Source organism: Felis catus, chromosome D1 (genome assembly GCF_018350175.1).
Source record: "Felis catus isolate Fca126 chromosome D1, F.catus_Fca126_mat1.0, whole genome shotgun sequence".
Classification (NCBI taxonomy): domain Eukaryota; kingdom Metazoa; phylum Chordata; class Mammalia; order Carnivora; family Felidae; genus Felis; species Felis catus.
The window spans coordinates 2,394,989-2,418,671 of NC_058377.1; the positions used below are offsets into that span (position 1 = coordinate 2,394,989).

Below are 23,683 nucleotides of genomic sequence, written 5' to 3' on the forward strand. Positions count from 1 at the left end.
TAAGAGGAAAACACAAAAAAGTCTTCAATCAGATTAATTACCATTATCCACAACAGATATGCTAAAGAATTTGTTCATCAGATACGCAGCCTTCTCTAGAGGCAGAGTATCGAGCAGCGCTATTAATTTTCTCTCCCATACATTCTTTTTAAAAAAATTTTTTTTCAACGTTTTATTTATTTTTGGGACAGAGAGAGACAGAGCACGAACGGGGGAGGGGCAGAGAGAGAGGGAGACACAGAACCGGAAGCAGGCTCCAGGCTCTGAGCCATCAGCCCAGAGCCTGACGCGGGGCTCGAACTCACGGAGCGCGAGATCGTGACCTGGCTGAAGTCGGACGCTTAACCGACTGCGCCACCCAGGCGCCCCTCTCCCACACATTCTTACAAAACTTTGTGAACATCATCGTCCCGGAACCACAACAAAGATGAAACCCCTCTAATTTCAAACCTCCGTGTGGCTGCGCTATGTAAATGAGGAGCCTTCCTGGGGACCCAGCAAACTAGGGCAACTGCCCCAGGCTCCAAGCTTTGAAAAGGACGGACAACCAGACATCCCTCCAGCTACGCTGCCAAGTATCAGAGAACGAGGGTGGAGTGTGGCGGTCAGGCTGTTGGCCAACGAAGGTAGTTCTGTCCTAAAGCAAAAGATCTTGAGGCCTTTCTAGAAATACGAGCGCTCAGGACACAGACTCCCACATAGTTACCAACGCTAAGTGAGACAGGACGCCTCTCAGCAGGTCTTTCAATGATGTGTCGTTAAGTCATACTGTGTTAGAGGTGTGTGTGTGTGTGTGTGTGTGTGTGTGTGCACGCATGTGCGCAGGTGTGAGATGGAGTGGTGAGGGGGAGACAGAGATAGAGAAAGAGAGACAGACAGAGGTACACAAATAGATACAGACAGATGGCGCTAAACGTGCCCCCCACCTCCCAAATCCTGTTGTCTCAAAGGGCAGAGGAGAAGGAGAGGACCAACTAGGGAGGGAGAGGGATTTCGTTGGGCCAATGTGGGTCGTCTGCTCAGAACTTTATGGTAAGTGGTGGAGTCCGGACTGGGGACCCAGGCGGCGGGAGTTTAAAGCCTTCGCTTCGAAGCTATCCCCAAACACGCCATGACGTTGGGGTGTTCAACATGAAGTCAGAGAACGTAAGCACAAGTACACTGTCAACACGCACAAAACATCCCTCCTGGCGGAGTCTGCTACAGGCACAGAAGACGGAGCAAGGCTGACTTCACAACGCGTCCTTCCCCACCGACCTCAAGCACCTCACATATGCTACTGGGAACTGACCGTGTTGAGCTGGATTTATTCAAATCACCATGTAATAAGCACCTTGACTGGGGGTCAAGTAAGTGTAAGTGCTGATGGGCATGTGCTGTACAAATCCAACCTGCAAGCATTCTGTACGGATGCTGAAGTCCCCTCAAAAGCACAGGGGACAAACTCCGTCCAGCAGGGCGGCTGGATGAGCTCCTCGTGGCCCCCCAGGAGGGGCGCACCATCAAAACTCAGCACAATCACTTTCCACGAAAGTATTTTGGACTTATGGAGTTGAGAATATTGTATTTATAAAATAAAAGAGGCAAAAACAAAACAAAACAAAACAAAACAAAACAAACAAAACAAAACCACCAGGTAAAACGGAAGTGAAACGGAGGCAGGAAAGCAAAGAAGACACAGGACAGCAGTCTGCAGCAGCCATATTCTGGTCTCCCACACTTCCACGTTTAGTCCCGTAAATGTTGCCTCTCTGTCCATTGCACGTTCTGATTTTCACTTCCATGAGGCAATTAGGGGCGCCTGGGTGGCTCAGTCGGTTAAGCGTCCAACTTCAGTTCAGGTCATGATCTCACGGTCCGGGAGTTCGAGCCCTGCGTCAGGCTCTGTGCTGACAGCTCTGAGCCTGGAGCCTGCTTCGGATTCTGTGCCTTCCTCTTTCTCTCTTCCCCTCCCCCACTCATGCGCTCGCTCGCTCTTTCTCTCTCTCTCTCTCTCTCAAAAATAAATAAACATTAAAAGAATTTTTAAAACAGAAGCAAATATACCTTAAGCTAAAGGAGATATGTCTACATGTAGACGTTCTGGGGGAGTGTCATAGATTTTTTTTTTTTTTTGAGGCAAGATCAAAAAAGGCTTAGTGTGTTCTCAATTACGCTCTGAAAATATGTCTTTACAAAGAGTAGACCCCTGCTAAAGGCTTCTTGGTGGCTTGAATAATTATTCTCCCAATATTAAAATAGCCAGTTGAAAGGGGTACTAAGCGATTTTTCTTGTTTCACTCATATTAAAGAGTAAAGGTACTTCAAAACGTTAAATCTTTTCTATTGGAAATCAACCAAATTACACACACACGCACACACACACACACACACACACACACACACACACACACACCTATGCATGCACCTTTCAATTTAATTCGAAGAATTACCAATGTGCCATACAAAGTGTCCTATTTCCCCACTGGTAAGATGGGAGACTGAAAGAAACACAGAGCCAGCCAGGTGCACTGTCTCCTAATTTAGCAACTCAAGATAATTCTAAAGAATATAAGATTCAGATAGAAAAACAGGAATTTTAAGATATTTTAAAGGATAAGTGGTCTTTGCTCATGCATGTGGCCTAACGAGAGCTCAATGAATTTTTGCTTTGAATTTCCTGCAGTCTCCTCCCTTTGATCAACTCAAAGATTTCTGAACACACAGAGCAATTCTGTTCATCTGGTACCTGCAGCAATGGCAGATAAGGAAAATGTATTAAATCTGAGTTAATTAAATTGCTCTTTGCTTTATTTCTTTGGTTGTCTCATGGGGAAAAAATGCTAATAAGATTTCAGGGGAGAGAGAATTCTACGTGCAGAATTACCAAGAAAATTCCAGTTAAGTGAAAGAGAATCATGGGCGATCACACACTTAGATGCTAACCCAAAGAAGAAGGTTTCTTTTCCATGTAATTGTTTTTAACATGTGAGATCAGAAAGCAACTCCTTTGCTTGGATCACTTCTCCATCCAGAAAATGGAAACTGTAACCATAATGGCAACGCTGTGTTCCTGGAGGCCACACCTTGTCCAGCCACAGCCACACGCCAGCTGCAGAAATCAAAGCCTTCATTCGGCAGATACCCACAGAGTCGGGATTTGAACCCGGATCCGTCTGGCTCCGGGTTTCGTAACCAACCCGCAACCTGTCTGCTTCTGACTCCTCTGTGTAGGCAGTGCACACACGCTTAACCCCAAAGGAGGGACTTTTCATTCAAGTATCATCAAATGATAATGATTATTTTCTTTTGCTGTGAGTCTCTCCTCATGTAGCTTTTGTAATTTGGGATTAAAAAAAGGTCTCAGGACTTCATTACGTACAGTCACGCTGTGTTTCCAATGGGGGGATGGAACCAGAATACAACTTAAAAATTCCTCTTACGTTCCCAACAATGACAACAATGACATAAACATCTTAGGATATGATAGATAAGACATTAAGTCTATTCAGATTGTGATTTACTAAAGCACAGTATTCCAGTGATGACTTATCAAAGGCGGACAGCAGCTAATGCCCACTGGATGCCTCTGGCAGAAACCAAACAAACAAAAAACAGAAAAACAAACAACAACAACATGGCTTCGGGATCTGGGGAAAGATCAACCTCACCTATTTACACAAAGTCTCTTCACTCCAAAAGTAGAAAAGGCCAAGACGTGGGGCGCTACCTAAATTGGTCTGACCCAAATCCCACCCTTCAGGTTAATACAGCTGCCAATTTAAATAGAGTATCACAGGTATTATATAGTTTTCTCATGTCATGTGGTGTTAAATTGGTTAATTTATGTCTTCAGTATATTCATGAGAAACGGGAAATTACATATTTATATATTGTGGACCCGCTACTTTTTAAAATACTGAGATCCAATGTGAACATGAAAAGAATAGTACAAACAGTTTATGAAGACCCTTCACGGCGATTTGGACATTTCATGACAGTGGACTCACGCTTTTTGCTTTCTTTCCCCTTTCCTCCTTAGGCACATATGTGTATTTTTCCCCAAAACTCTTTCAGCGTGCCTGGTGCATGTGATGCACATTTACTAAGATTTCAATGTGTATTTTCTGAAAGTAAGAAATTCTCCCGCACAATCAAGTTCCAGTTGTTAAAATCAGGAAACTGACATTGATACAATACTGTTATCTAATCTACAGACACAACAGGCCTTATTCAGTTTCTGAACTGTCCCAATAATGTCCTTAGGAGCAAATGGAAACCCAGGGTAATGCACTGCGTTACTGGCACGCCCCCTCTAGCCCCCTTTCCTGCTCGGTCTCTACTCTTCTGTTTCGCGACACTGACGTCTTCGAAGGGTGCTGGCCAATTACTTTGCAGGATACTGGTGACTGGGTTTGCTGTGCTTTCTTCATGATTAGACTCGATTGGTACCCTTCTGGAAGGAATACCGCAGACGTTCTGCTGGGTCCTTTCCCAGGGCATCCTTTTCAGAAGCCCATTGTGTCCATTATAGACTCACAGCTGACAGTCATTTTTTACTGCTCGGTTAAGGTGCTATCTGCTAGGTATTTCTGCTGAAGGTCATCCTTTTACTTGTTGTTATAAATATACATCTGCTGAGATATATTCTGAGACTTCGTGTTCCGTCACTTGTGAAACTTTCACCCGTTTCTTTAAGTATCCATTGATGTTTCTTATCCGAAACAATTATTATCATGATGGCTGACAAATGGTGGTTTTCAAATTCCATCGTTCCTTCTACATTTACCAGATGGCTTGCTACTAAAACAAAAACTTCCCCAGATGGGCTCAAAGACTCTAACTGTATTTAATACTTGTAATCCTCCAGTATCATCATTTTGACATTCATATTACAGCAGTTTTAGCCAGTGGGAACGCCTTCACATTGACCTGTTTCCTCCCCATCATTCTCTGAACACTTTACCATTTGGCACGCACGATTTTCCTGGCTATTCTTGGACATTCTCTGTCCCAGCCATGGAATTGGCCATTTCGCCACGGAACCTTGGTCCTTTTTAGTGGAGAATGGTATATAGAAACCAGGAACGGGGTCATGGATTCCAGGCCTTCCCAGAGAACAGGGGTAGGGAACAGATGTAGATATCTGTTAATGCCATCCCTCAGTTCACACGATTCCTCAAATACAAATCCCCAAACACAGGGTTTCTTCCTCCTTTCACTGTTTCTGTGTCTGTAACACCCTTCTCCACAGTGGGAAACCTGGCTTCCGTCATCTGTAATATATTTGCTTATTTGCTGACTCAGAATGAATAGAAAGTAGTTTCATAAGGTAAATGAGAATACCTGATTTAAAAAAAACGTGTGGCCAACTAATTGCCTTGGTGGCAGTGACCTCCAACCCACACTTCTAGTTAGTGCACCTCCCCCCCTGGGCTAGTCTGTGCAGGGAGGAGGAGCCGGGAGGAGTCCGGCTGGGTCAGCCCCAGCCCACCTGACCCCAGGTAACCCATCGTGTGGTCGCAGATGTCAGGCTGAGCCCCGCCGACAAGAGTGGATCCAGCTGAGATGCGCTCGGCTGACCTGTGACCTCGTGAGAACAAAGGCTGTGATCTCCCAACAATGAACGGTAATGTGTTTTACATTATTATTGTGACAAGGGACAAGGGATACAAAGTGCCAAAATATCCTTGAAAAAGGGGCATTTTTAATGTTTCTTGGTGTCGGGATCTCGAAAATGCTGCGTCATTTCCAACAGGGCTCTTTAAGCGAAACTTGGTAGTGCCATTATAAAGTTTAAACATGTAAGTAAGGGATCACAAATACACCCGCGAAAAGCAGTATCACAGCTGACTGCCACAAGGTGTGGTCCGGCTCAGGAACACGCAACTAACCAGGGAAGAGTGGAGGTGTAAGTTACAGCTGCATGTGAACGAACCAAACAGGTAACAATATGGTTGAGTCTTAGCAAAATCATACTAAGTGAAAAGTCCAGAGTAAGTCCAGAAAAGGTCATCCACAGTGTGATACCTATTTTCTGTAATGAGCAACTTGCAACAAAATTACGTAACAAGAAAAGCAAGGCGATGGCGAACAGGAGGTGGAGGAAGCTATTACCTTGGTTGGAGTAAGCAGGTAGGTGGAAAAATCATACACAGCGTCCCGCAAAACTTCTAGCTTTTGTTTTGTGGGATGGGCTCACAGATTCTTATTACACCACTGCAAACTTAAAAACGCTAATTTAGGGGCGCCTGAGTGGCTCAGTCGGTTGAGCGTCTGACTTCGGCTCAGGTCATGATCTCGCGTCTGTGAGTTCAAGCCCCGCGTCGGGCTCTGGGCTGACAGCTCGGAGCCTGGAGCCTGCTTCGGATTCTGTGTCTCCCTCTCTCTCTGCCCCTAACCCCACTCTCTCTCTCTCTCTCTCTCTCAAAAATAAACATTAAAAAAAAAAACGCTAATTTAAAGTCAGCCACTAAAGAAAGCAGTCCACACACGGCCCCAAAATGCTCTGCTGTATGAAAGCTGTGACCTGTGGTAATTTATGCAACAGATACTAGCTGCCATCTAACTTTCTCTTAGATGACCCAGCGTTCTCATTTTGTAATGTGGTAACGTGAAAATGTGGTTGCAGATATGGCTGCGATGAGAACGGTCAAGGTCACTGGAGACTCTTGTCTTGAGCCTGGGTGGCTCAGTCGGTTAAGCGTCCGACTTCAGCTCAGGTCATGATCTTGCATTCCGTGAGTTCGAGCCCCCCGTTGGGCTCTGTGCTGACAGCTCCGAGCCTGGAGCCTGCTTCGGATTCTGTGTCTCCCTCCCTCTCTGCCCCTCCCCTGCTCACACTCTGTCTCTCTCTCAAAAAAAATAGACATTAAAAAACTTAAAAAAGAAAAATAAAGGGAGTCCATATACCTTGGCCATCTCTTTCTCACAATCAATCAAGTGGACTGTGCTACTGACGAATTTGCAAACCTCACTGTTCTAATGAACCATTAGCTGCATTTAGCTCCATAAGCCTTTGGCAAAATACACGAGGTCTATTTGAATTCACCATTCAAGTTTTCAGCTTTTTAAAAAATCCATACTGTGTCTGAAGGACTCATTTTCCCTCTCTGTCCAGTTAGTACCTAATAAGAGACGTGCTTAGGTGGTAGAATACTTTTGATACTTAAAGAAAGAAAGAACAACGTGGTTTATGTCCCCAAGCTGAGTGGTCTGCCTGGCCCCTCTGTGGCATGATGCCATCATACCTGATTCGTTCCCCGCCCCCCCCACGCCTAACTGCCCAGGTACTATGATCGTCTCTCTTTCCTCCTGGAAGAGCTCCATGATGACTTCTCCATGGCTCATCTATCTTTATATCGCTAGCATTTAACACCTAGATTATTGCAAAACCCTCGTAGCACAACTTCCTCCTAATAGCTCTGTGCTCTCTGTATTCACGATTACGACTATTCCCAGACTTACTGTGTATTATTATTATTCATTACCATTATTACTTAGTGTGATCAAATTGCTCTTCAGCTTACGACCGTCAAATGTTTTCCATGAGAGGACAGAATGCGTTTCTTCTTGCATGAATGAGCCTCAGGGGTCTGCAAGTTCTACGAGACAATTTTTAAATTCTGTGTTTTGATTTCAGGTTCATCTGTGGAAAAAACGGAAACTTGTTCTGAATTATCTAGATAACTTTTTAACCCTGCATCATACTGGCATCTCCAAGGAGGCTTTGAAAAAAAAAAAAAACATCAGTCCGTAGAGATTCACACCCAGATGTATTCTGGTGTATTTGTCCCCAGAAAAGGGATGTGTCCTGTGTAGGAATTTGGACTGTGTATTTTCTAGGTGACGGGTTGTCTTGGGAGATTGTCAAGGAAGGGGCACAACAACGGTGGAAGGCATTCCTAACAGCTCCGGGGATGATGGATTACCGGTCAGGAGCCTGCAGGCTGGGGGCCCAGAAGGAGGTACTGAGGACAAGCAGGCGGGAGAGGAAGCTTCCAGATCGAAGGCAGTATCAAAGGGAACAGAGAGTAAATTAAGAGAGAGAGAGAGAGAGATGAAGGAGTGAAGAAAACAGAGTTAGAAGGACTCCGGTTTGGGCAACTGCTGGTGTCATTCTCCCGAAAAAGAGAACAGCCGAGTGAGTGGGGATTTGGAAGGCAGGAAGTCAGAAATAAACGAGTTCAACGCTGCCTGCAGGTTTCTGGCCTGGGGGGCAGGACACCCAGGTGCACAGGCCCAGAAGAGCCTGGCTTAAAAACACAACTCGATTTCTAGTGTCCGTGATCGTACCAACTGTTACGGCTTCCTTCCCTGTCTGTCATGGATCCAGATTTTCTCATGATCCTCTACCCCAAAGGAGAGGAAAGGAAGAGTTTCCCGTGCTAGCTAAATGCGTTTCAGTGTCTGCGGTAAGCGTGTCGTCTTCCAACCAATCTGTTACAGGTAAATGTTCCATCAATGCCAAGTGCAGATTCCCTAACGATGTTTGTTGGATTGGTTTTGTTTTCTGTCCTTCAAAATGGCATGTGGGAGAGGGGGCAGCTTCTGGGCCTCAGGAGCTGGGCTGGGTTGGTCTATGCAGTCCTAAGGGCCTTGCAGACGCACCGAGGGGCCCCCTGTCTCTGAGCCCGGCTCTAGGGATATCCTGGCAATGTGACAGGTCCTCTCTGGCCTGTTCCACATCGCTTTGTACCTGTTGCGGTGGGTCTGGACCTTGGCATCGTCTCTCAGTCTGGGGGTTCTTCTGGAACCCCAGGAGCTAGCCCACGAGGCGGGTCCTGGTGTCCGAAGCCGGCCGAAGGACACGGTAGCCGTATCACGGGGAACTTCTGCGTCGAGGGCACAACCCACGTACCGTCGGACCACCTACCTATCCAGGCTGCTTATGTGGACTCTTCTTCCCTGACTGCTTGGCCATTGCTTTTGAGACAGGTTAGCGTCGCTGGGAAAGGCTGGTGGGCCCACCGACACTGTGCCCCAGGACACCAGCCGCTGAGTACCAAGTTCTTGGATTCCTCCCTTCCATCCCGGCTGCTTTTAACCTGATGGCTTCCCCTAGATCTTCTTTTTCACTCACTCCCTCACCCCGCCCCTGTCTCCCACTCTCCCCGATTCAGGCCTTCTTCTCCCTCCCCCGTGGGTCTTCTAGGGGCTCCCCGTATTTGCCTCCTTCCCCAGGTGGTGTTTTCCCCGCTCTCTCCCTGGGGTCACACTGTGCATGAGGTACAGGTGGACAAAAGAACCTACCCCTCCAGGAGGGCCTGGGAGGAACTTCAAAATTTGAAAACAGCCTTGTCATCCTCACAACAATTTTATGAGGTTAACAAGAGTCATGTTCACGGCACAGATGAAGAAAGCAGGATGCGATACGATGAAGGAGATCCCCACTTTGGCACAGCGGGCGTTTCAGAAACAGAGCCGGGGGTGGTAGATTTCAAAGGGGACTTATTCCCACGGCTTCTTGCGGTGTCTGGGGGGCCACTGAGGCAGGACACGGCTCACCGCGTCGCGGCAGCTGTAAATGTAACTGCCCACAGAAGGCGACGTCACCACCTGAACCGGGTTGAGCACAGCACTGGGCACGGCCCCTCCTCCCCGCCCCTCTGTTGCCCCCACACCGTAGAGATGCTCCACGCCTTCACGGCCCTACCATTTTCATGTTTTCTGTATTTTTTTAAAGTTTTATTTATTCTGAGAGAGAGAATGGGGGAGGAGTCGGAGGGAGAGCCCGTGCGCGCAGGGGAGGGCGAGAGAGACAGAGAGAATCTCAAGCAGGGTCTGTGCTGTCAGCAAAGAGCCTGACATGGGGCTCCATCCCATGAACCATGAGATCATGACCTGAGCCAAAGCCAAGAGTCGGACGCTCAACCGACTGAGCCCCCCGCGCATCCTGGCCCTAGCAACTTAGTGACATCTGCTCTCTTTGGACTATAACTCTCTACTTTGAAAGCATCTGTCTCCTACTTCTCTTTTTCTGAGTGACCTTATTATGCGTTGCGTGTGGTTTACCTCCTCAACCTGAAAGGCCCAGAAAACCCCATCCAAAACGCTTTTGAGGGTGTTAGCGTGGGCTAGTCGATACGTAATCCATGTTGATTTTGGAAGCGGCCCACCAAAATATTCTTTCATTTCAGTAAGTTGATTATACTCTGACCAAATATAAGACCTTTCAAATAATTATGTCGATGGAGAAAACATTTAGAATTTAGGTAATTGGCTGCTTACCAAGAAGGGCCGAAATATTGTGAGAAGTTGCCTTATTTAGTCACTTTCTACAGTTCATGTTTCCTCAATAAATACAAGCTTTAACATCGCCGGGGCTCGCCTGCACGTTAAGAAAGCATTCACTTAGCAACTGTCATGCTAAGAAATGTTTTTGCCTGTGATGCTTAAGGTCTGCTTCACGTACTGCTTAAAAAGAACTGGGTAAATTGCTATTTTCACGTTAGTAGATGGCATTATTTACTTTTTCTCCCTTCTGACAGTAGCATGCGCAAATCAAAAACCTGAAAAAACTCATCCACTGAATTAAAAACAATGGAGATGCGGTAGCTGAATAATTCAGGTTCTACCACCCAGGCAAGTGGAGGAAGTAGCCTGCCTCACCATCCCCGTATCTTTAATTACCTCAGCACATTGTGGTGGTGACAGTATTTACTCAAGAAAGACCTATGGCACTGCAATCGGGCTATCTGTCCACCTCACTCTCCTGCTAAAATTATCGGGGTGGTACCTGAATTCTTGAACAGATATGCTAATTCTCGACCAAGGGCCACTTTAAAAGCCTGTCGACAATTCCCTTTACGAACGCTCTGTCTAGGTTATCCAACACATGTATGGTAATAGAGTAGCTGTGATCTGAAAAATTAATCTTTACATAAATGCCCATATATCACCACGTCCGTGAAGGAAGGATTAATAGCAAGGATATAAAGAAAAAGGCTGAAAATATGACTGAATGGCATTTATGCACAGTATAAATGCACAATTCTGGGCAGAGCAATGAACCTCTAAAAATTTACACATTTTGTACGTGCCTTGAAGTATATGTCACATCGTTGAACATAATGGTGCTGACAGTGTTACCGCCTGTGAGCAGGAACGCAGCCGAGAAGCATGATGAGCCACTCTCCCTCTTCGCCACTCAGCACCTGGCGTTAAATGAAGTGACAAGAGGACCGGTATAGTGTGTCCCCTACCAACAGAAGAGAGCACTCTACCCGTCTGAATCGTTAAGGTCCACCCTCAGCACGGCCCCGACTGAAAGCAGAATTTCCCAAGACTGGCATTCATCACTCTTCGGTCTTTAACACCACGGCCCACTGGCGTTACCAACAAGGGGATACGTTATGATAACGTGTGCTCATCAACGGTAAACAAATAGTGCTTAAAACAAAAAACAGAGGTCCCTCAAGTAATACCGACCATCACCAGGTTTGAACTACAGGGCAGAAATTCAAGTACTTTAAAATCACACACGGCATTCAGTAATTCAATGGTTAAGAACGATCCATCTAATTTGCTCATGCATTGAACACATATCTACAAACACCTGCTTTATTCAGGCACTGTATTAGATGTCAGAAATACATAATGAACTAAGTACAGTGCTTGTCCTAAAGAAGCTTAGAGACTTGCGAGTTTCCAAAATTGAAGCAAGTTCTATGCCACAAAGGGTCAATGTGACCCTAAATTGTTCACCTTATATGAGGAAGGAAAGAGGGATGGATGGGTGGATGGATGGATGGATGGATGGATGGATGGAAGAAGGGAGGGAGGGAGGGAGGGAGGAAGGAGGGGGAAGGAGAGAGGGAGGGAGGATGGGAGGGAGGGAAGGAGGGACAGAAGGAAGGAGGGAGGGAGGGAGGAAGGAAGGGAGGAAGGGAGGAAAGAAGAAGGGGGAAGAAGGAAGGAAGGAAGGAAGGAAGGAAGGAAGGAAGGAAGGAAGGAAGGAAGGAAGGAAGGAAGGAAGGAGAAGGAGAAGGAGAGAGGGAAGGAGGAAGGATGGGAGGGAAGGGGGGACAGAAGGAAAGAGGGAGGGAGGAAGGAAGGAAGGAGATAGAAGGAACAGGAGTTGATCTGAATGAAGCCGCTTAAAACAGAAACAAGCCTTTAGCAAGGGAAGTTAAACCATGTTGGTAGTTCAAAACCTGTGCAATCCAATTAATCCACAAAAATATACTGTATTTGGTGCTTCCGGGAGTCTAAAGAGTAAGTTTGTCTCACAATATTTTATCGTTTAACAGGAAACGGAGGAGTATTCAAGGCACACACTCCACTTAACTGTTGAACGGGTGGGAGGGGCAGCGAGTTCTACAGGCAACAGAGTCAGCGATCACGGGTGTTCCTTTCTTGTAGCGAGACTGTAGGGCTGACTGCGAAAGTGGTAAGGCCAATGGTTGTGTGGGATGAAGAAGAACAGCAGCAAATCTTAAACACAAGAAAACCAGGTGCAGAGTCTAAACGAAGATCAGTGAATGACAAACCAGAAAGTTGAACTTTTTTATTTGTGAGTTTTCTCGTCTTCGAAGAGAATCCAGAAAAGCACGGACACGAAATGCCTTTCATACCATGATAGCACATCAGTAAGAGAACAGTAAGCCATTTTCTGAGCACAGACTTATGTCCCCACGTTCACTCAACACACCATCCCTGAGTGTCTCACGTGTGACTTCAACTCACAAGACAGGTATTACTAACAGATGTGAAAGTAGTAACACAAAAGCCACAGGAGGGATTTCAGACAAACCTGTTGTTACTTCTAACTTATCGCCAACCCTCCCCCATCACAACCCCATTCATACCATGGCCCCCTCCCCACCCGGAGGGGATGGGAATTGGTAGTAGGAGGCGGTTATCGAGGCCAAATGGAAAGGCTCTGTGGAAAATAAAGCTTCTTCTTCTTTTTTAATGTTTATGTATTTATTTTAGACAGAGAGAGCTCGGTGCATGGGCAGGGGAGGGGCAGAGACAAAGGAGGAGAGAGAGAATCCCAAGTAGGTTCGTGCTGTCAGCACAGAGCCCAATGTGGGGCTTGAACTCAGGAACCATGAGGTCATGACCTGAGCAGAAACTAACAGTCCGATGCTTAACCATCTGAACCACCCAGGCGCCCCAGAAAATGAATCTTCTAATAGTGGTTTTGAAATGTGGAAAAATTTGCACACAGGTAGATGAGAAATGAATGAAGAGAAATGGGGCCACAGAGAAGTGCAAAAAACCAAAAACCGTAAGATATACAGGGCGCATGTTCATGACTGAAGCACTAAGAATGGCTGGCTGCTGCACCTTTTTAATTCAGATGTTTAGGATTAGTTATGTGGCCAAACTGTCTAAAGGCAAGTTTCCTAAAGGAAAGCACTTCTCAAACTTTCCTACCAAGAACCACGAAAGGCAGAGGGGAGTAAATGTCGGGGCAGCCAGACCTAACTGTGGTCCTTTTTCAAAGTCCCCTGGGAATCTCGTTTAAAATTTAAACTGGACCCCGTCATCTACCGATTAAGTCCTAATATTAAAGTCATGGCTTGGGGCGTCCGGGTGGCTCAGTCGATTAAGCATCCGGCTTCAGCTCAGGTCAGGATCTTGCGGTTTGTGAGTTCGAGCCTCACGTCGGCCTCTGTGCTGACAGCTCAGAGCCCGGAGCCTGCTTCAGATTCTGTCTCCCTCGCTCTCTGCCCTACCCTGCTTGTGTTCTGTTTCTGTCTCTGAAAAATTAATAAACATTAAAAAAATTTTTTAAATAAAATAAAATAAAATCATGGCTTCGATATCTTCTGGAAAAGAGCCAGACACCATGACATCATTCTGGTTCATATGCAAGATAGACTACAACAGAGTTGAAAATGTCTAGAAATTGGGGGAAACCAGCTGTCGTGTCACAAGGAAGCTTACGTGACCGGTGGAGAAGCCCACCTGGGGAAAAACTGATGTCTCCACTCAACAACCAGCACCAACTCCCCAGCTACGTGTCAGTCACGGTGAAAACAGAGTCAGGTACTCCCGCAGACGACTATAGCCCTGGCTGATGTCTTAAGTGCAATTTCGTAAAGAATCAGTTAGAAATGCCCAGCTAAGCCATTCCAAAGTCTTGACTTACAAAAACTCTATGGAATAATACATATTTCTTGCTGTTTTTTAAGCCACCAAGTTTTGGGATACTGTGTTACACACAACAGATAAATAATACACAAGAGGATACGGATGGCAAATTATTTTACTTCTTCACGAACTATGCCAAGGCATTACCTGAGAACTGTGCACAGCCCCTAGCAATAAGCGGGTGGAGTTGGATTTTCAAGCTACTGTTGACAGAAAATTCATTGAGTTAATCTTCTTGGTAAGAGGTAAAATTGCTTGTTTTATGTGACAGATTGAAATATTCTCTGAATCACTATTCAGTTTGTTTTTTAATGTCTTAGAAAAATAAGTCATCAGAAGCTATTTTTCTTTCACCAAGAAACCTATAATTTCTGGCAAATTCAAACGAGCCACAAAGAACACGCACGCCGTCCATACGATCACCTCTCTTCATCCAACTACAAGATTTCACTTTTATTATACTAATGTGGATAGAAACAGTACAAAAAAGTTGTTTTGCAACTGCAGCTGTTGGTAAGAATATTCAGCTACAAAAATATGCAAAATAAACCAAATTTATGAGAACAACAAGATCAGCCATTGATTCAGGTCTTTGTCTGGTCATGATTATCCCGTATTTTCCCTTTCAAAAAAAAAAAGCCACAATTCAAAACCAAGTTTGAGTTCTTCAACAACATTTCTCACCTTGACATATACATTCCTAGGAATAAGCTTTGAATCATGTTGCTCTCACCATAAATTTGTCTAAAATGATAGCTATTTGAAGCCCTTGACTTTATACAATAGTATTTTTGAAGTTTGTTTATTTTGAGAGAGGGGGCTTGAACTCGTGAGCTATGAGCCGAGGTTGGATGTTTAGCCAACTGAACCAGCCAGGCGCCCAATAACATTTTGTCATGATCGCGCTAAAAACACAAAGAGAACCATGGGCTGAGGTCAATACAGCAGGCAATTCTCGGTAAATGTAGCAACAGCCTCAATACAGTTTATTGGGTTTTGCTTTTCATAGAACTGCCAGTTACGGCCCAACTTTTTCCCACCTGCTTGCAACTGGGCAATATTTGAACTTTAACGTATCTTTGCTGATAACATTATAAATATAAACAAAGTCCACTAAAGTGTTCATTTTAATAGCTTTTATTGACACACGGAGAAGAATTTGAGCTCTAGGTATGTAGTCTCTGATCATGTCAGAGAAGGGTGTCTGAGTGACTACCTCTTTTCAACCCAAAAGATTTTCAATCTTATCGGTGACATGGTTTCACAAAATTTCTCGCATTATGTGAATCGTACTTTCAACGATCTTTCCAAAATAACTCTTAAAGGAGGTTCCAAGAAAAATGTTATTTTCTGTATCTGGTTGTATTTTTTACCACAGTGATGATATTCATAATTTATTTTGTTTGTTTTAGTTACCCAAAGACACTAGTGACTGTTGTTCAAAATGCACGTGCTTAGGGGCACCTGGGTGGCTCAGTCGGTTGGGCGTCTGGCTTCAGCTCAGGTTATGATCTCGCGGTTCAGGAGTTCGAGCCCTGCATCGGGCTCTGTGCTAACAGCTCAGAGCCTGGAGCCTGCTTTGGATTCTGTGTCTCCCTCTCTCTCTGCCCCTCCCCTGCTCCTGCTCTCTCTCTCTCTCTCTCTCAAAACTGATTAAACGTTAAAAATTTTTTTTTGCAAATGTCTGTAATTTTTTGGCTCACCTATTTGAAAGATCAATTCAAAACACTAAGGTTTAAGCTTATTTGTATCATCACAGCTAATTAGCACACATAAAATTTAAGTTTTAAGGACATCCTACCATTGTCTCTTAAAGCAAATATACTAGTTGCGGCCAGCTGTAAGCATCCTCAGGACCCTCTTTTTGTTAGTCATGACCCTGTATATTTCAGGTTGTGGTAAGTTGTCCGTATAACATATTGGTTTCAAAAAAAAAAAATTGGATTCACATTTATATTCTAGTAGAAAATGAGACCTAGCAAATTTTTAAGACTTAGATAAAGAATGGTATACAACTTATACCAAATATCTTGGGTCATTTTTTTTTTTTAATTAATTTATTTATTTATTTATTTTAATTTTTTTTTCAACGTTTATTTATTTTTGGGACAGAGAGACACAGAGCATGAACGGGGGAGGGTCAGAGAGAGAGGGAGACACAGAATCGGAAACAGGCTCCAGGCTCTGAGCCATCAGCCCAGAGCCTGACGCGGGGCTCGAACTCACGGACCGTGAGATCGTGACCTGGCTGAAGTCGGACGCTTAACCGACTGCGCCACCCAGGCGCCCCTCTTGGGTCATTTTTTGACCAACTGCAGAGAAAAGTAGAACACATAGATGATGGTTTTCATGCAAAATATTTGATCTGGCCCAAGTCAGAGAAAAGCCGAAATGATGTGTGGGAGCAGAATTTTCAACAGAAAGTTTTAAAGCACCTGGCTTATAAGAGACAAAGACATAATTCAAAAGTTGTCTGTGAGGGTGCCTGGGTGGCTCAGTTGATTCAGTGTCCAACTCTTGGTTTCAGCTCAGGTCATGATTTCACGGTTCGTGGGTTCAAGCCTTGTGTCGGGCTCTGTGCTGACACTGCAGAGCCTGCTTGGGATTCTCTCTTTCTCTCTCTGTCTCTCTCTCTCTCTCTCTCTCTCCCACTCCCCTGTTTACTCTCTCTGTCTCTCTCTCTCTCAAAATAAATGAATAAACTTAAAAAAATTTTTTTTACATTGTATGTGAAGGTTTTCACAATGAACAGAAGCCGCATTATCTCGCAAGTTCCTGAGCCCTGATCACATCTCCTCTATAGCTTGTGATTCTAACACTACAACACCTGACAGCACAAGAGCATCAAATTTTCCAATCACTATTTACACAGAAAGTTTGTCTATTCTCTAGGCTTTCAAACCAAAAAATAAAGCAAAATGCGACATTGTCGCAACAGAGAAAAAGTGAATTATGTGGATGTAATTAGAGCATGCAGATGACAAACTCTTGCAAGACTGCTTGATGAGCACTGGGTATTGTGTGTTAGAGATGAGTCACTAAATTCTACTCCTGAAGCCAACACTGCACTGTATGTTAACTCACCAGAATTTAAATAAGAACTTAAAACATTAAAAAAACAAAACATATCCTCAAACTTCTAATTAATAAATCGCTGACAGTGCAAAGATGCATCATATCATTCTGAGCCTCAGACTGCCTGCCCTCAGGCAAGTCGGTCCATCTCACTTGGAGAAAATGAGGACTGTCTGGGTCGTACTGTTAGATAAAACACAGGACAGTTAAATTTTAACTTCAGATAAGCAACAAGCAATTAGTTTACGTATGTCCCAAATATCACATGGGAAATACTTATACTAAAAATTACTCACTGGTGATGTGAAATTTAAATTCGTTTGTGTGGTTCATTTTATGTGTGAACTTGACCAGACCCAGGCGCGTACTTATTCTAAGTATGTCCGTGAGGGTGTCCTTGGATGAGATTACAATGAAATCTGTTGCCTGAGCAAAGAAGACTGTGCTCCCTGAGGTGGGAGGCCCTCATCCACTCAGTAGATGGCTTGAGCAGAACAAAGAGGTTGACATTCCAGCTAGTCAGAGGGACCTTCTCTTGCCTGACTGCCTTCTAGCTCAAGGCATTGGTGTTTTCTGGCCTTCAGACTCAGCTGACACACAGGTTCCTCTTGGATCCCAGGCCTTTGGATTCAGACTAGAACTACACCATTGGCTCTCCTAGGTTTTAAAGCTTCCTGACTGCATACCTTGGGGTTTCTCAGCCTTTATAATCACAGGAACCAATCCCCTATAGTAAGTCTTTACACACACACACACACACACACACACACACACACACACACACACACACACACTGTTGGTTCTATATTCATTCTATTTCTCTGGAGAACCCTAATACAGTCTATATTTTTATTTTCTAAAGCTTGCAACCTTACCTCTGGGTTTGCATGACTCAAGTAACAACGACTATATTGAAACAATTTTAAAATGTACTTTGTGTCAAAATTTAGTATTTCGAATGTTGTGGTGTTTATAATAATCAACATCAAAAGAAACTTGCCTGACACCAGGCGTAAGTATGAGTTGTGACCAGCTAAGACTGACAGGCCAGAACTTAGCTGTGTGAATTTACTGTTGCATAGAGATTGTTAAATTATTTCCACTTGGAGTGTCACATAACTTAAATTAAGATCTTTAATTACTGTATAATATATTCAAATAAATTACTCTCTAATCTAGCAGAGGAATAAAAAACAAGTCCATTAAAAGCAACAGAAAATGCCAAATATCTCAGAATTAGTCAGTGGAAGCTGAAAACTAGAAGGAGTAGGTCTGAATAATTTATAGATCAAAGAAAAGATGTGTTATTCAATCACCAGACTTTTTCAATCAAAACTTTGCATATTATTTTCAAAGTACTTGTGTTTTCTGCCATGTATATATAGTTACAGTTACAATACAAGCAGGAAAATCCACAAATTTAACCGAGGTTCCTAATCTGGACACCCACGGAACCTGACCCACAGATACGTGTTATCTTCTCCTGCAGTCTTTTCTAAAAATTCAACTTAATTGAAAAATATGCTAAAATTGATTTCAACAGAATTGTAGATTCTCGGCCCTCATGTGCAACCTGGCCATTACAGATCACCTCCATAGGCTGACTTTGGTCTGGCTCTTCTGCACCCGATGCCAAAAAGTCCTCTCAATCTACACAGAGTGCCTGGACCCCACAGGCATTTGAGTTTGTAGTTCTTGGTTTTACAAGGGAAGAAATGCTGTTAAGGCTTCAGAATTCTGTAACGTGCCTCACAAGTATACTACCAATTCTGAAGGTACCAGAGAGGTCAAGATCCCACACTTGGGTTACAGCAAGCAAGCACACGTCCGTGCGAGCTGAGCTCCCGGGCCCTGCAGACGTAAAGCTGCACGTGAAGAAAGCCTGACCTCAAGCTCTGGGAGGAGAGTGAGGAAGAATGCACCTGAACTAGTGCGTCCCCTCAACAAGTGTGCACCGGGTTCCTGTGCAAGTCCCCGTGTGATTCTGGGCGCCGGAGAGAACAGCAGTGGGAGCTCAGACAAGACGCCCACACTCAACAGAGCTCACATCCCGGCTCACAGGCTACCGACCAATCTGTAAGCAACGCAGGTCTGGGAGCGGCAGCCGTCAGGGTCAAGACGGGAGAGAAGAGAACACAGCGCTGAACAAGAAACTAATTCACACTGCGTGGTTGCAGCCCTGTTGAGAAAATGGTGCTTAAGCTGAGATTGAGCGGTGGGGACAGAGACGTATGAATAATACAGAAACAGTAACATAGAAGTGACTTACAACACTAATGTAGTAATATATAATGCATACACACACTATTATGTATATATTCGGTGCCCTTCACCAGCTCCCAGAAATCGTAATACCTCCCATCACCAGAGAACATTTCAAAACAAGGAAACTGAGATGAGTAGAATACTATCCGCTCAGACATAGACCTTACTGATTCATCGGTCACCAGTTTGCACTTTCTGGGTAGACGTGTCGATGAAGCTTTATCACGTGTACATTTGTAACTGCAAACACCATCATGACACAACTATTCCATCACCAGCAAGAACACTGCTTGTTTGCTCCTTAATTATCATAGTTTCCGCAACCTTAACCGCTGGCAACCACCAGTATGCGTGTTTGTGATTTTTAAAAATTTCTTTAATTTTATTTTGTTTCTAGACAGAGAGTGGCAGAGGGGAGAGGGAGAGACAGAATCCCAAGCAGGCTCCACGTTCAGCACACAGAGCCCGATGTGGGGCTTGAACTCACGAACCACGAGACCATGACGTGAGCCGAAATCGAGTCGGACATTCAGCCGACTGAATCATCAAGTGCCCCTGTTCTCTATGATTTTATCACCCTAAGAACATCATATAAACGTGCTATAAATCGACTTTTTAATCTCACTCAGCAAAATGTCCTTGAGATCCATCCAAACGTCTGATGTTTACTCATTTACTCCTTGAAGGACATTTGTGTCACTTTTATGTCCCGAAAAATTACTGAAGACTCCAAATTGCTTTTGTGTATGTGTATTATACGTATGGAAAAGGTACCATGACGGAAATTCCATTGGAAGCATTTAAAAACATTTATTAATTCCCTTGAAATTAGCATTAACAAACCCATTATCTGTTCGTAGGGATCTTCTGTTTTTCCGAGAAATGACTGTATCTGTGCAAGTCTGTCTAACGGAAGGCCTGCCAGACTCACACACTGACCTCGGCATTCAGTGCGCTGTGAGATCACAGGTCACGTGACCTCTGAGAGCTTCCTCTAAACATTCACGACAGAACGAGGGAGAAAAACTAACATCTCGCACGATGATGAAAAGCCTTGTGACCTTGTGGACACCCTGAAGAGATCTCCAGGGCCCCCCGGATTTCCTGGAGAACCACTGAGCGAGAGTCTTGGATGATAGAGAGGTCAGAGTTTACGTGGAAGGAAGTTCAGTGTAGGGTTTTAAGCGAAGAGAGTGACAGAATCTGATTTTTAACTTTCTGCAAAATCACCCCTCTGGGTTTGGCGACCATCACGAACGCCTCGGGCGGTGGAGGACGGCCAGCAGTGGCACAGGAGGCCTCAGGGGCAGTGAAGGGACTGATCGGGAGGCGACAGAACAGTGAGAGGAAGACAGACACGGTGTCCAAGGCGCCGTGAGGAAGCAGAGGAGGGAGATGAGGGAAGGAGAGGAAGCAGGGATCTCTCATCATTCTGTACCTACACTGGTGTTGGTAACTCGGGCAGGAAGAGAGCACTCTAGGGTGAATTTGGCAAAAGAGAAAAGTGTGCATTTAATGGGACGTGCCCTCCCTCTCTCCCTCCTTCCCTTCCTTTCCCTTCCCTCCCCATCCCTTCCCAAGCTGCTATCTCATTGATGGCACAAGTTAAAATCAAGGACGTCTTACACGTAAAGGACCATACTTCTTCTCCATTCCACTACTCTCCAAACATAGATTAGGACGGACTACAGATTTCACAGGCAGTTCCGTAACAGCTCTTATAACGAAGAAGGCACCAACGTTTAATGATTCCATTTGCCTCTCCGTGTTGTTGGAGCCTTCGTTGGGAATAAACACAGGAGAGTTCAGACCAGAGGACAGTAACGTTAGGTAAACATATCACCCAAACAATGTAACAATACTCACTTTTTTTCCAGATACTCATCTTACCCCATTCTTCTGGAAGATACTATATAAACAAAATTATTTTATTTGAGTGAAAACGGAGGCGTTTGTTTAGACCTACACGTAAACAGAGATTCCTCAGAATCAGCAACAGATAATTACAGGGTCCCCTGTGTGCCGAGAACGTTCTTAAAACAGATTCCAAGTTACGGGAGAAGCAGCGTCTGAATCCTTCAGGAATAAATTGTATATACGAGGTTAGCGGTCTTTAGTTTATAACGCAGTGCCCATCACTGCGTTGATTTAGACATAGAGAAAGCCGTTCCCCTCTTGTTTGTCAGTTCGTAGGCTCCTTTCCTGCCTTCATTTTTTCAAAGGCACCAACACATGTATTCAAAAACAAAGCCTTTTCCTCAGTTGTCTTATTAAGATCACATAGACTCCAAAGGCCAGCCACCTGCCCAACGTGACGCGCTCTTGAAATACTGTACCCTCAATGCAAAGAAACCTTGCTTCTAGTCAGGGTTTTGGACCCTGTCTTAGTGCCATACCCCCAGCAGGCAGGTATCAATGGCCTATTAACAACAAGACCCACAGCATTTTCATTTGGAGTAACGGGTAGAGAGACCTGGACTAATTCATAACAAAGTTCCCTGAGACGGCCGGCATATTCGGCGGTCTACTCAAATTGGATAACACACCTTGCTCTCGCGCCACGAAATCGTATTCTCCCGTCTAAAGGAAACTGAAGCTTCACATTCTTTGAGAAGACATCTCCGTAGAATTAACTGGATTTTTTCTCTGTGCTGTCATTACGTCATGCTGATCGCTGTCTGTTGAGCACACCCCTGGGAGTACAGGGAGCAGAGCAAGCTCCCCCATGGTGGGTCCTGTGTCTACGTCACCTCTGTGCTGCCTGCAGGTAGCACGTGCAATGGCGGGTGCTCGGGACATTTCCAACTAAAACTCACACGACACAGGGGACTCTGGAGAGCCATAATTACCGTTAAACAAATCATTACAAGTTCATCTGTTTACTCTGCCTCACTGAATGTTCTTCAAAAGTGAGAACGACAGAAACCATGTCTACACATACCCCATGGGGCTCAACACATGGCTTATTTATGGACTGCTTAACAATTTGCTCCTAAGCGCTGCATTCATTTCTCCGTCCTGGACCCTTCATGGCCAGGAACAGCACAAAGGGCAAACGCATGGGTACACAGAAGCACCACACAAAAGATTTCCGAAATATATGCGATACCGTGGTTTTTACGTGTGACACCGGAAAATGACAATTTTTGAGTTTGGGCTGCCTGTCTGGATGCTACAGCGAGGGACAAGCTATGCCTGACTAATAGACAGATCTTGTGTGGGACAAGGGAAGGCAGCCTACCCCAACAAGGCAGGCAACGTTGGGAAGGCCTCAAAGGCAACAGTGATGGAGAAAGGGGAGACCTTCCTAGACCAACAGCCAGGCCAGGCGCATCTCGAGAGGCGGAAAGAGACCACAGCAGCCAGAATACGCTCTCAGCTGGGTAAGCACTCTTTCAACTCACTGATCCCAAACTCCTCCCTCTACATCCAGGAAAGTTCCAGGGACACAAGTGTCCGTTAGCTCCTTCAAGCAGGCACGAACACCCAAGTGGAATTAAAAAAACGTACAAGAGAAACATCCATCAGGAAGGGAAAGAAAAGAATAAGAAGATGCTATACCCATCTATCATTAAGAAACCCCAAAAGCTCAAGTCAGAAAGGCAAGAACCAATCAGTTATTTTCAGAGCAATGAACATGGGCGTCCGTAAATGGTAAACTGTGAATCAAAGACTGCCTTCACACATGAAGCAGGAAACAGACTGTGGGGTCATCGAAGACTATTCCACGAAGACACTAGATTCGGAAAAAGACCCTGCAACATGGCAACAGCTGAATAGACGCTAAAAATCAGGGCTCATCTGGGGGTCGTAAAATTAATTTACACTGGATTTGGAATCACACGGACTGTAGAAAAAAGGGGCGTCTAGAGAGCGTCTTCTCTCCTGGGAGGGGCACGCAGCTTGAACCCCTAGGAGGCCGCCATCGCAGTGCCAAAGCCACAAAGGGTAAAACCAACGTGGGACACCAACAATTAACAGGTGACGCCAATATTCTTGACTTTGTGGTACAGGGGATTATGCCCTTCCTATACAGGTTTGACGTTGAAAATCCCAAGTTCATACAAAGTAAACATTCCATTGCAAGACTGAAACAAGGTCCCACGTAACTGTAGTTGCAGGAGCTCAGATTTGAGAGATTACTACGCACCTCAATTGATCTTCCCCAACCCTCATGGCAAATGATCTCCACTTTACAGATGCGGACACCGGTCTTGGTAAGGCTAGGAAGCGTGTCTGCAACTGGCCGGCCAAGGAGAGC

General features: G+C 44.9%; 1 protein-coding gene across 2 annotated transcripts in view; it reads right to left on the bottom strand.

The window, feature by feature from the left end:
• The window catches only part of PDGFD (platelet derived growth factor D), a 221,306-nt gene that overhangs the window by 129,717 nt on the left and 67,906 nt on the right, over nt 1-23,683 (bottom strand). The window lies entirely within an intron of this gene.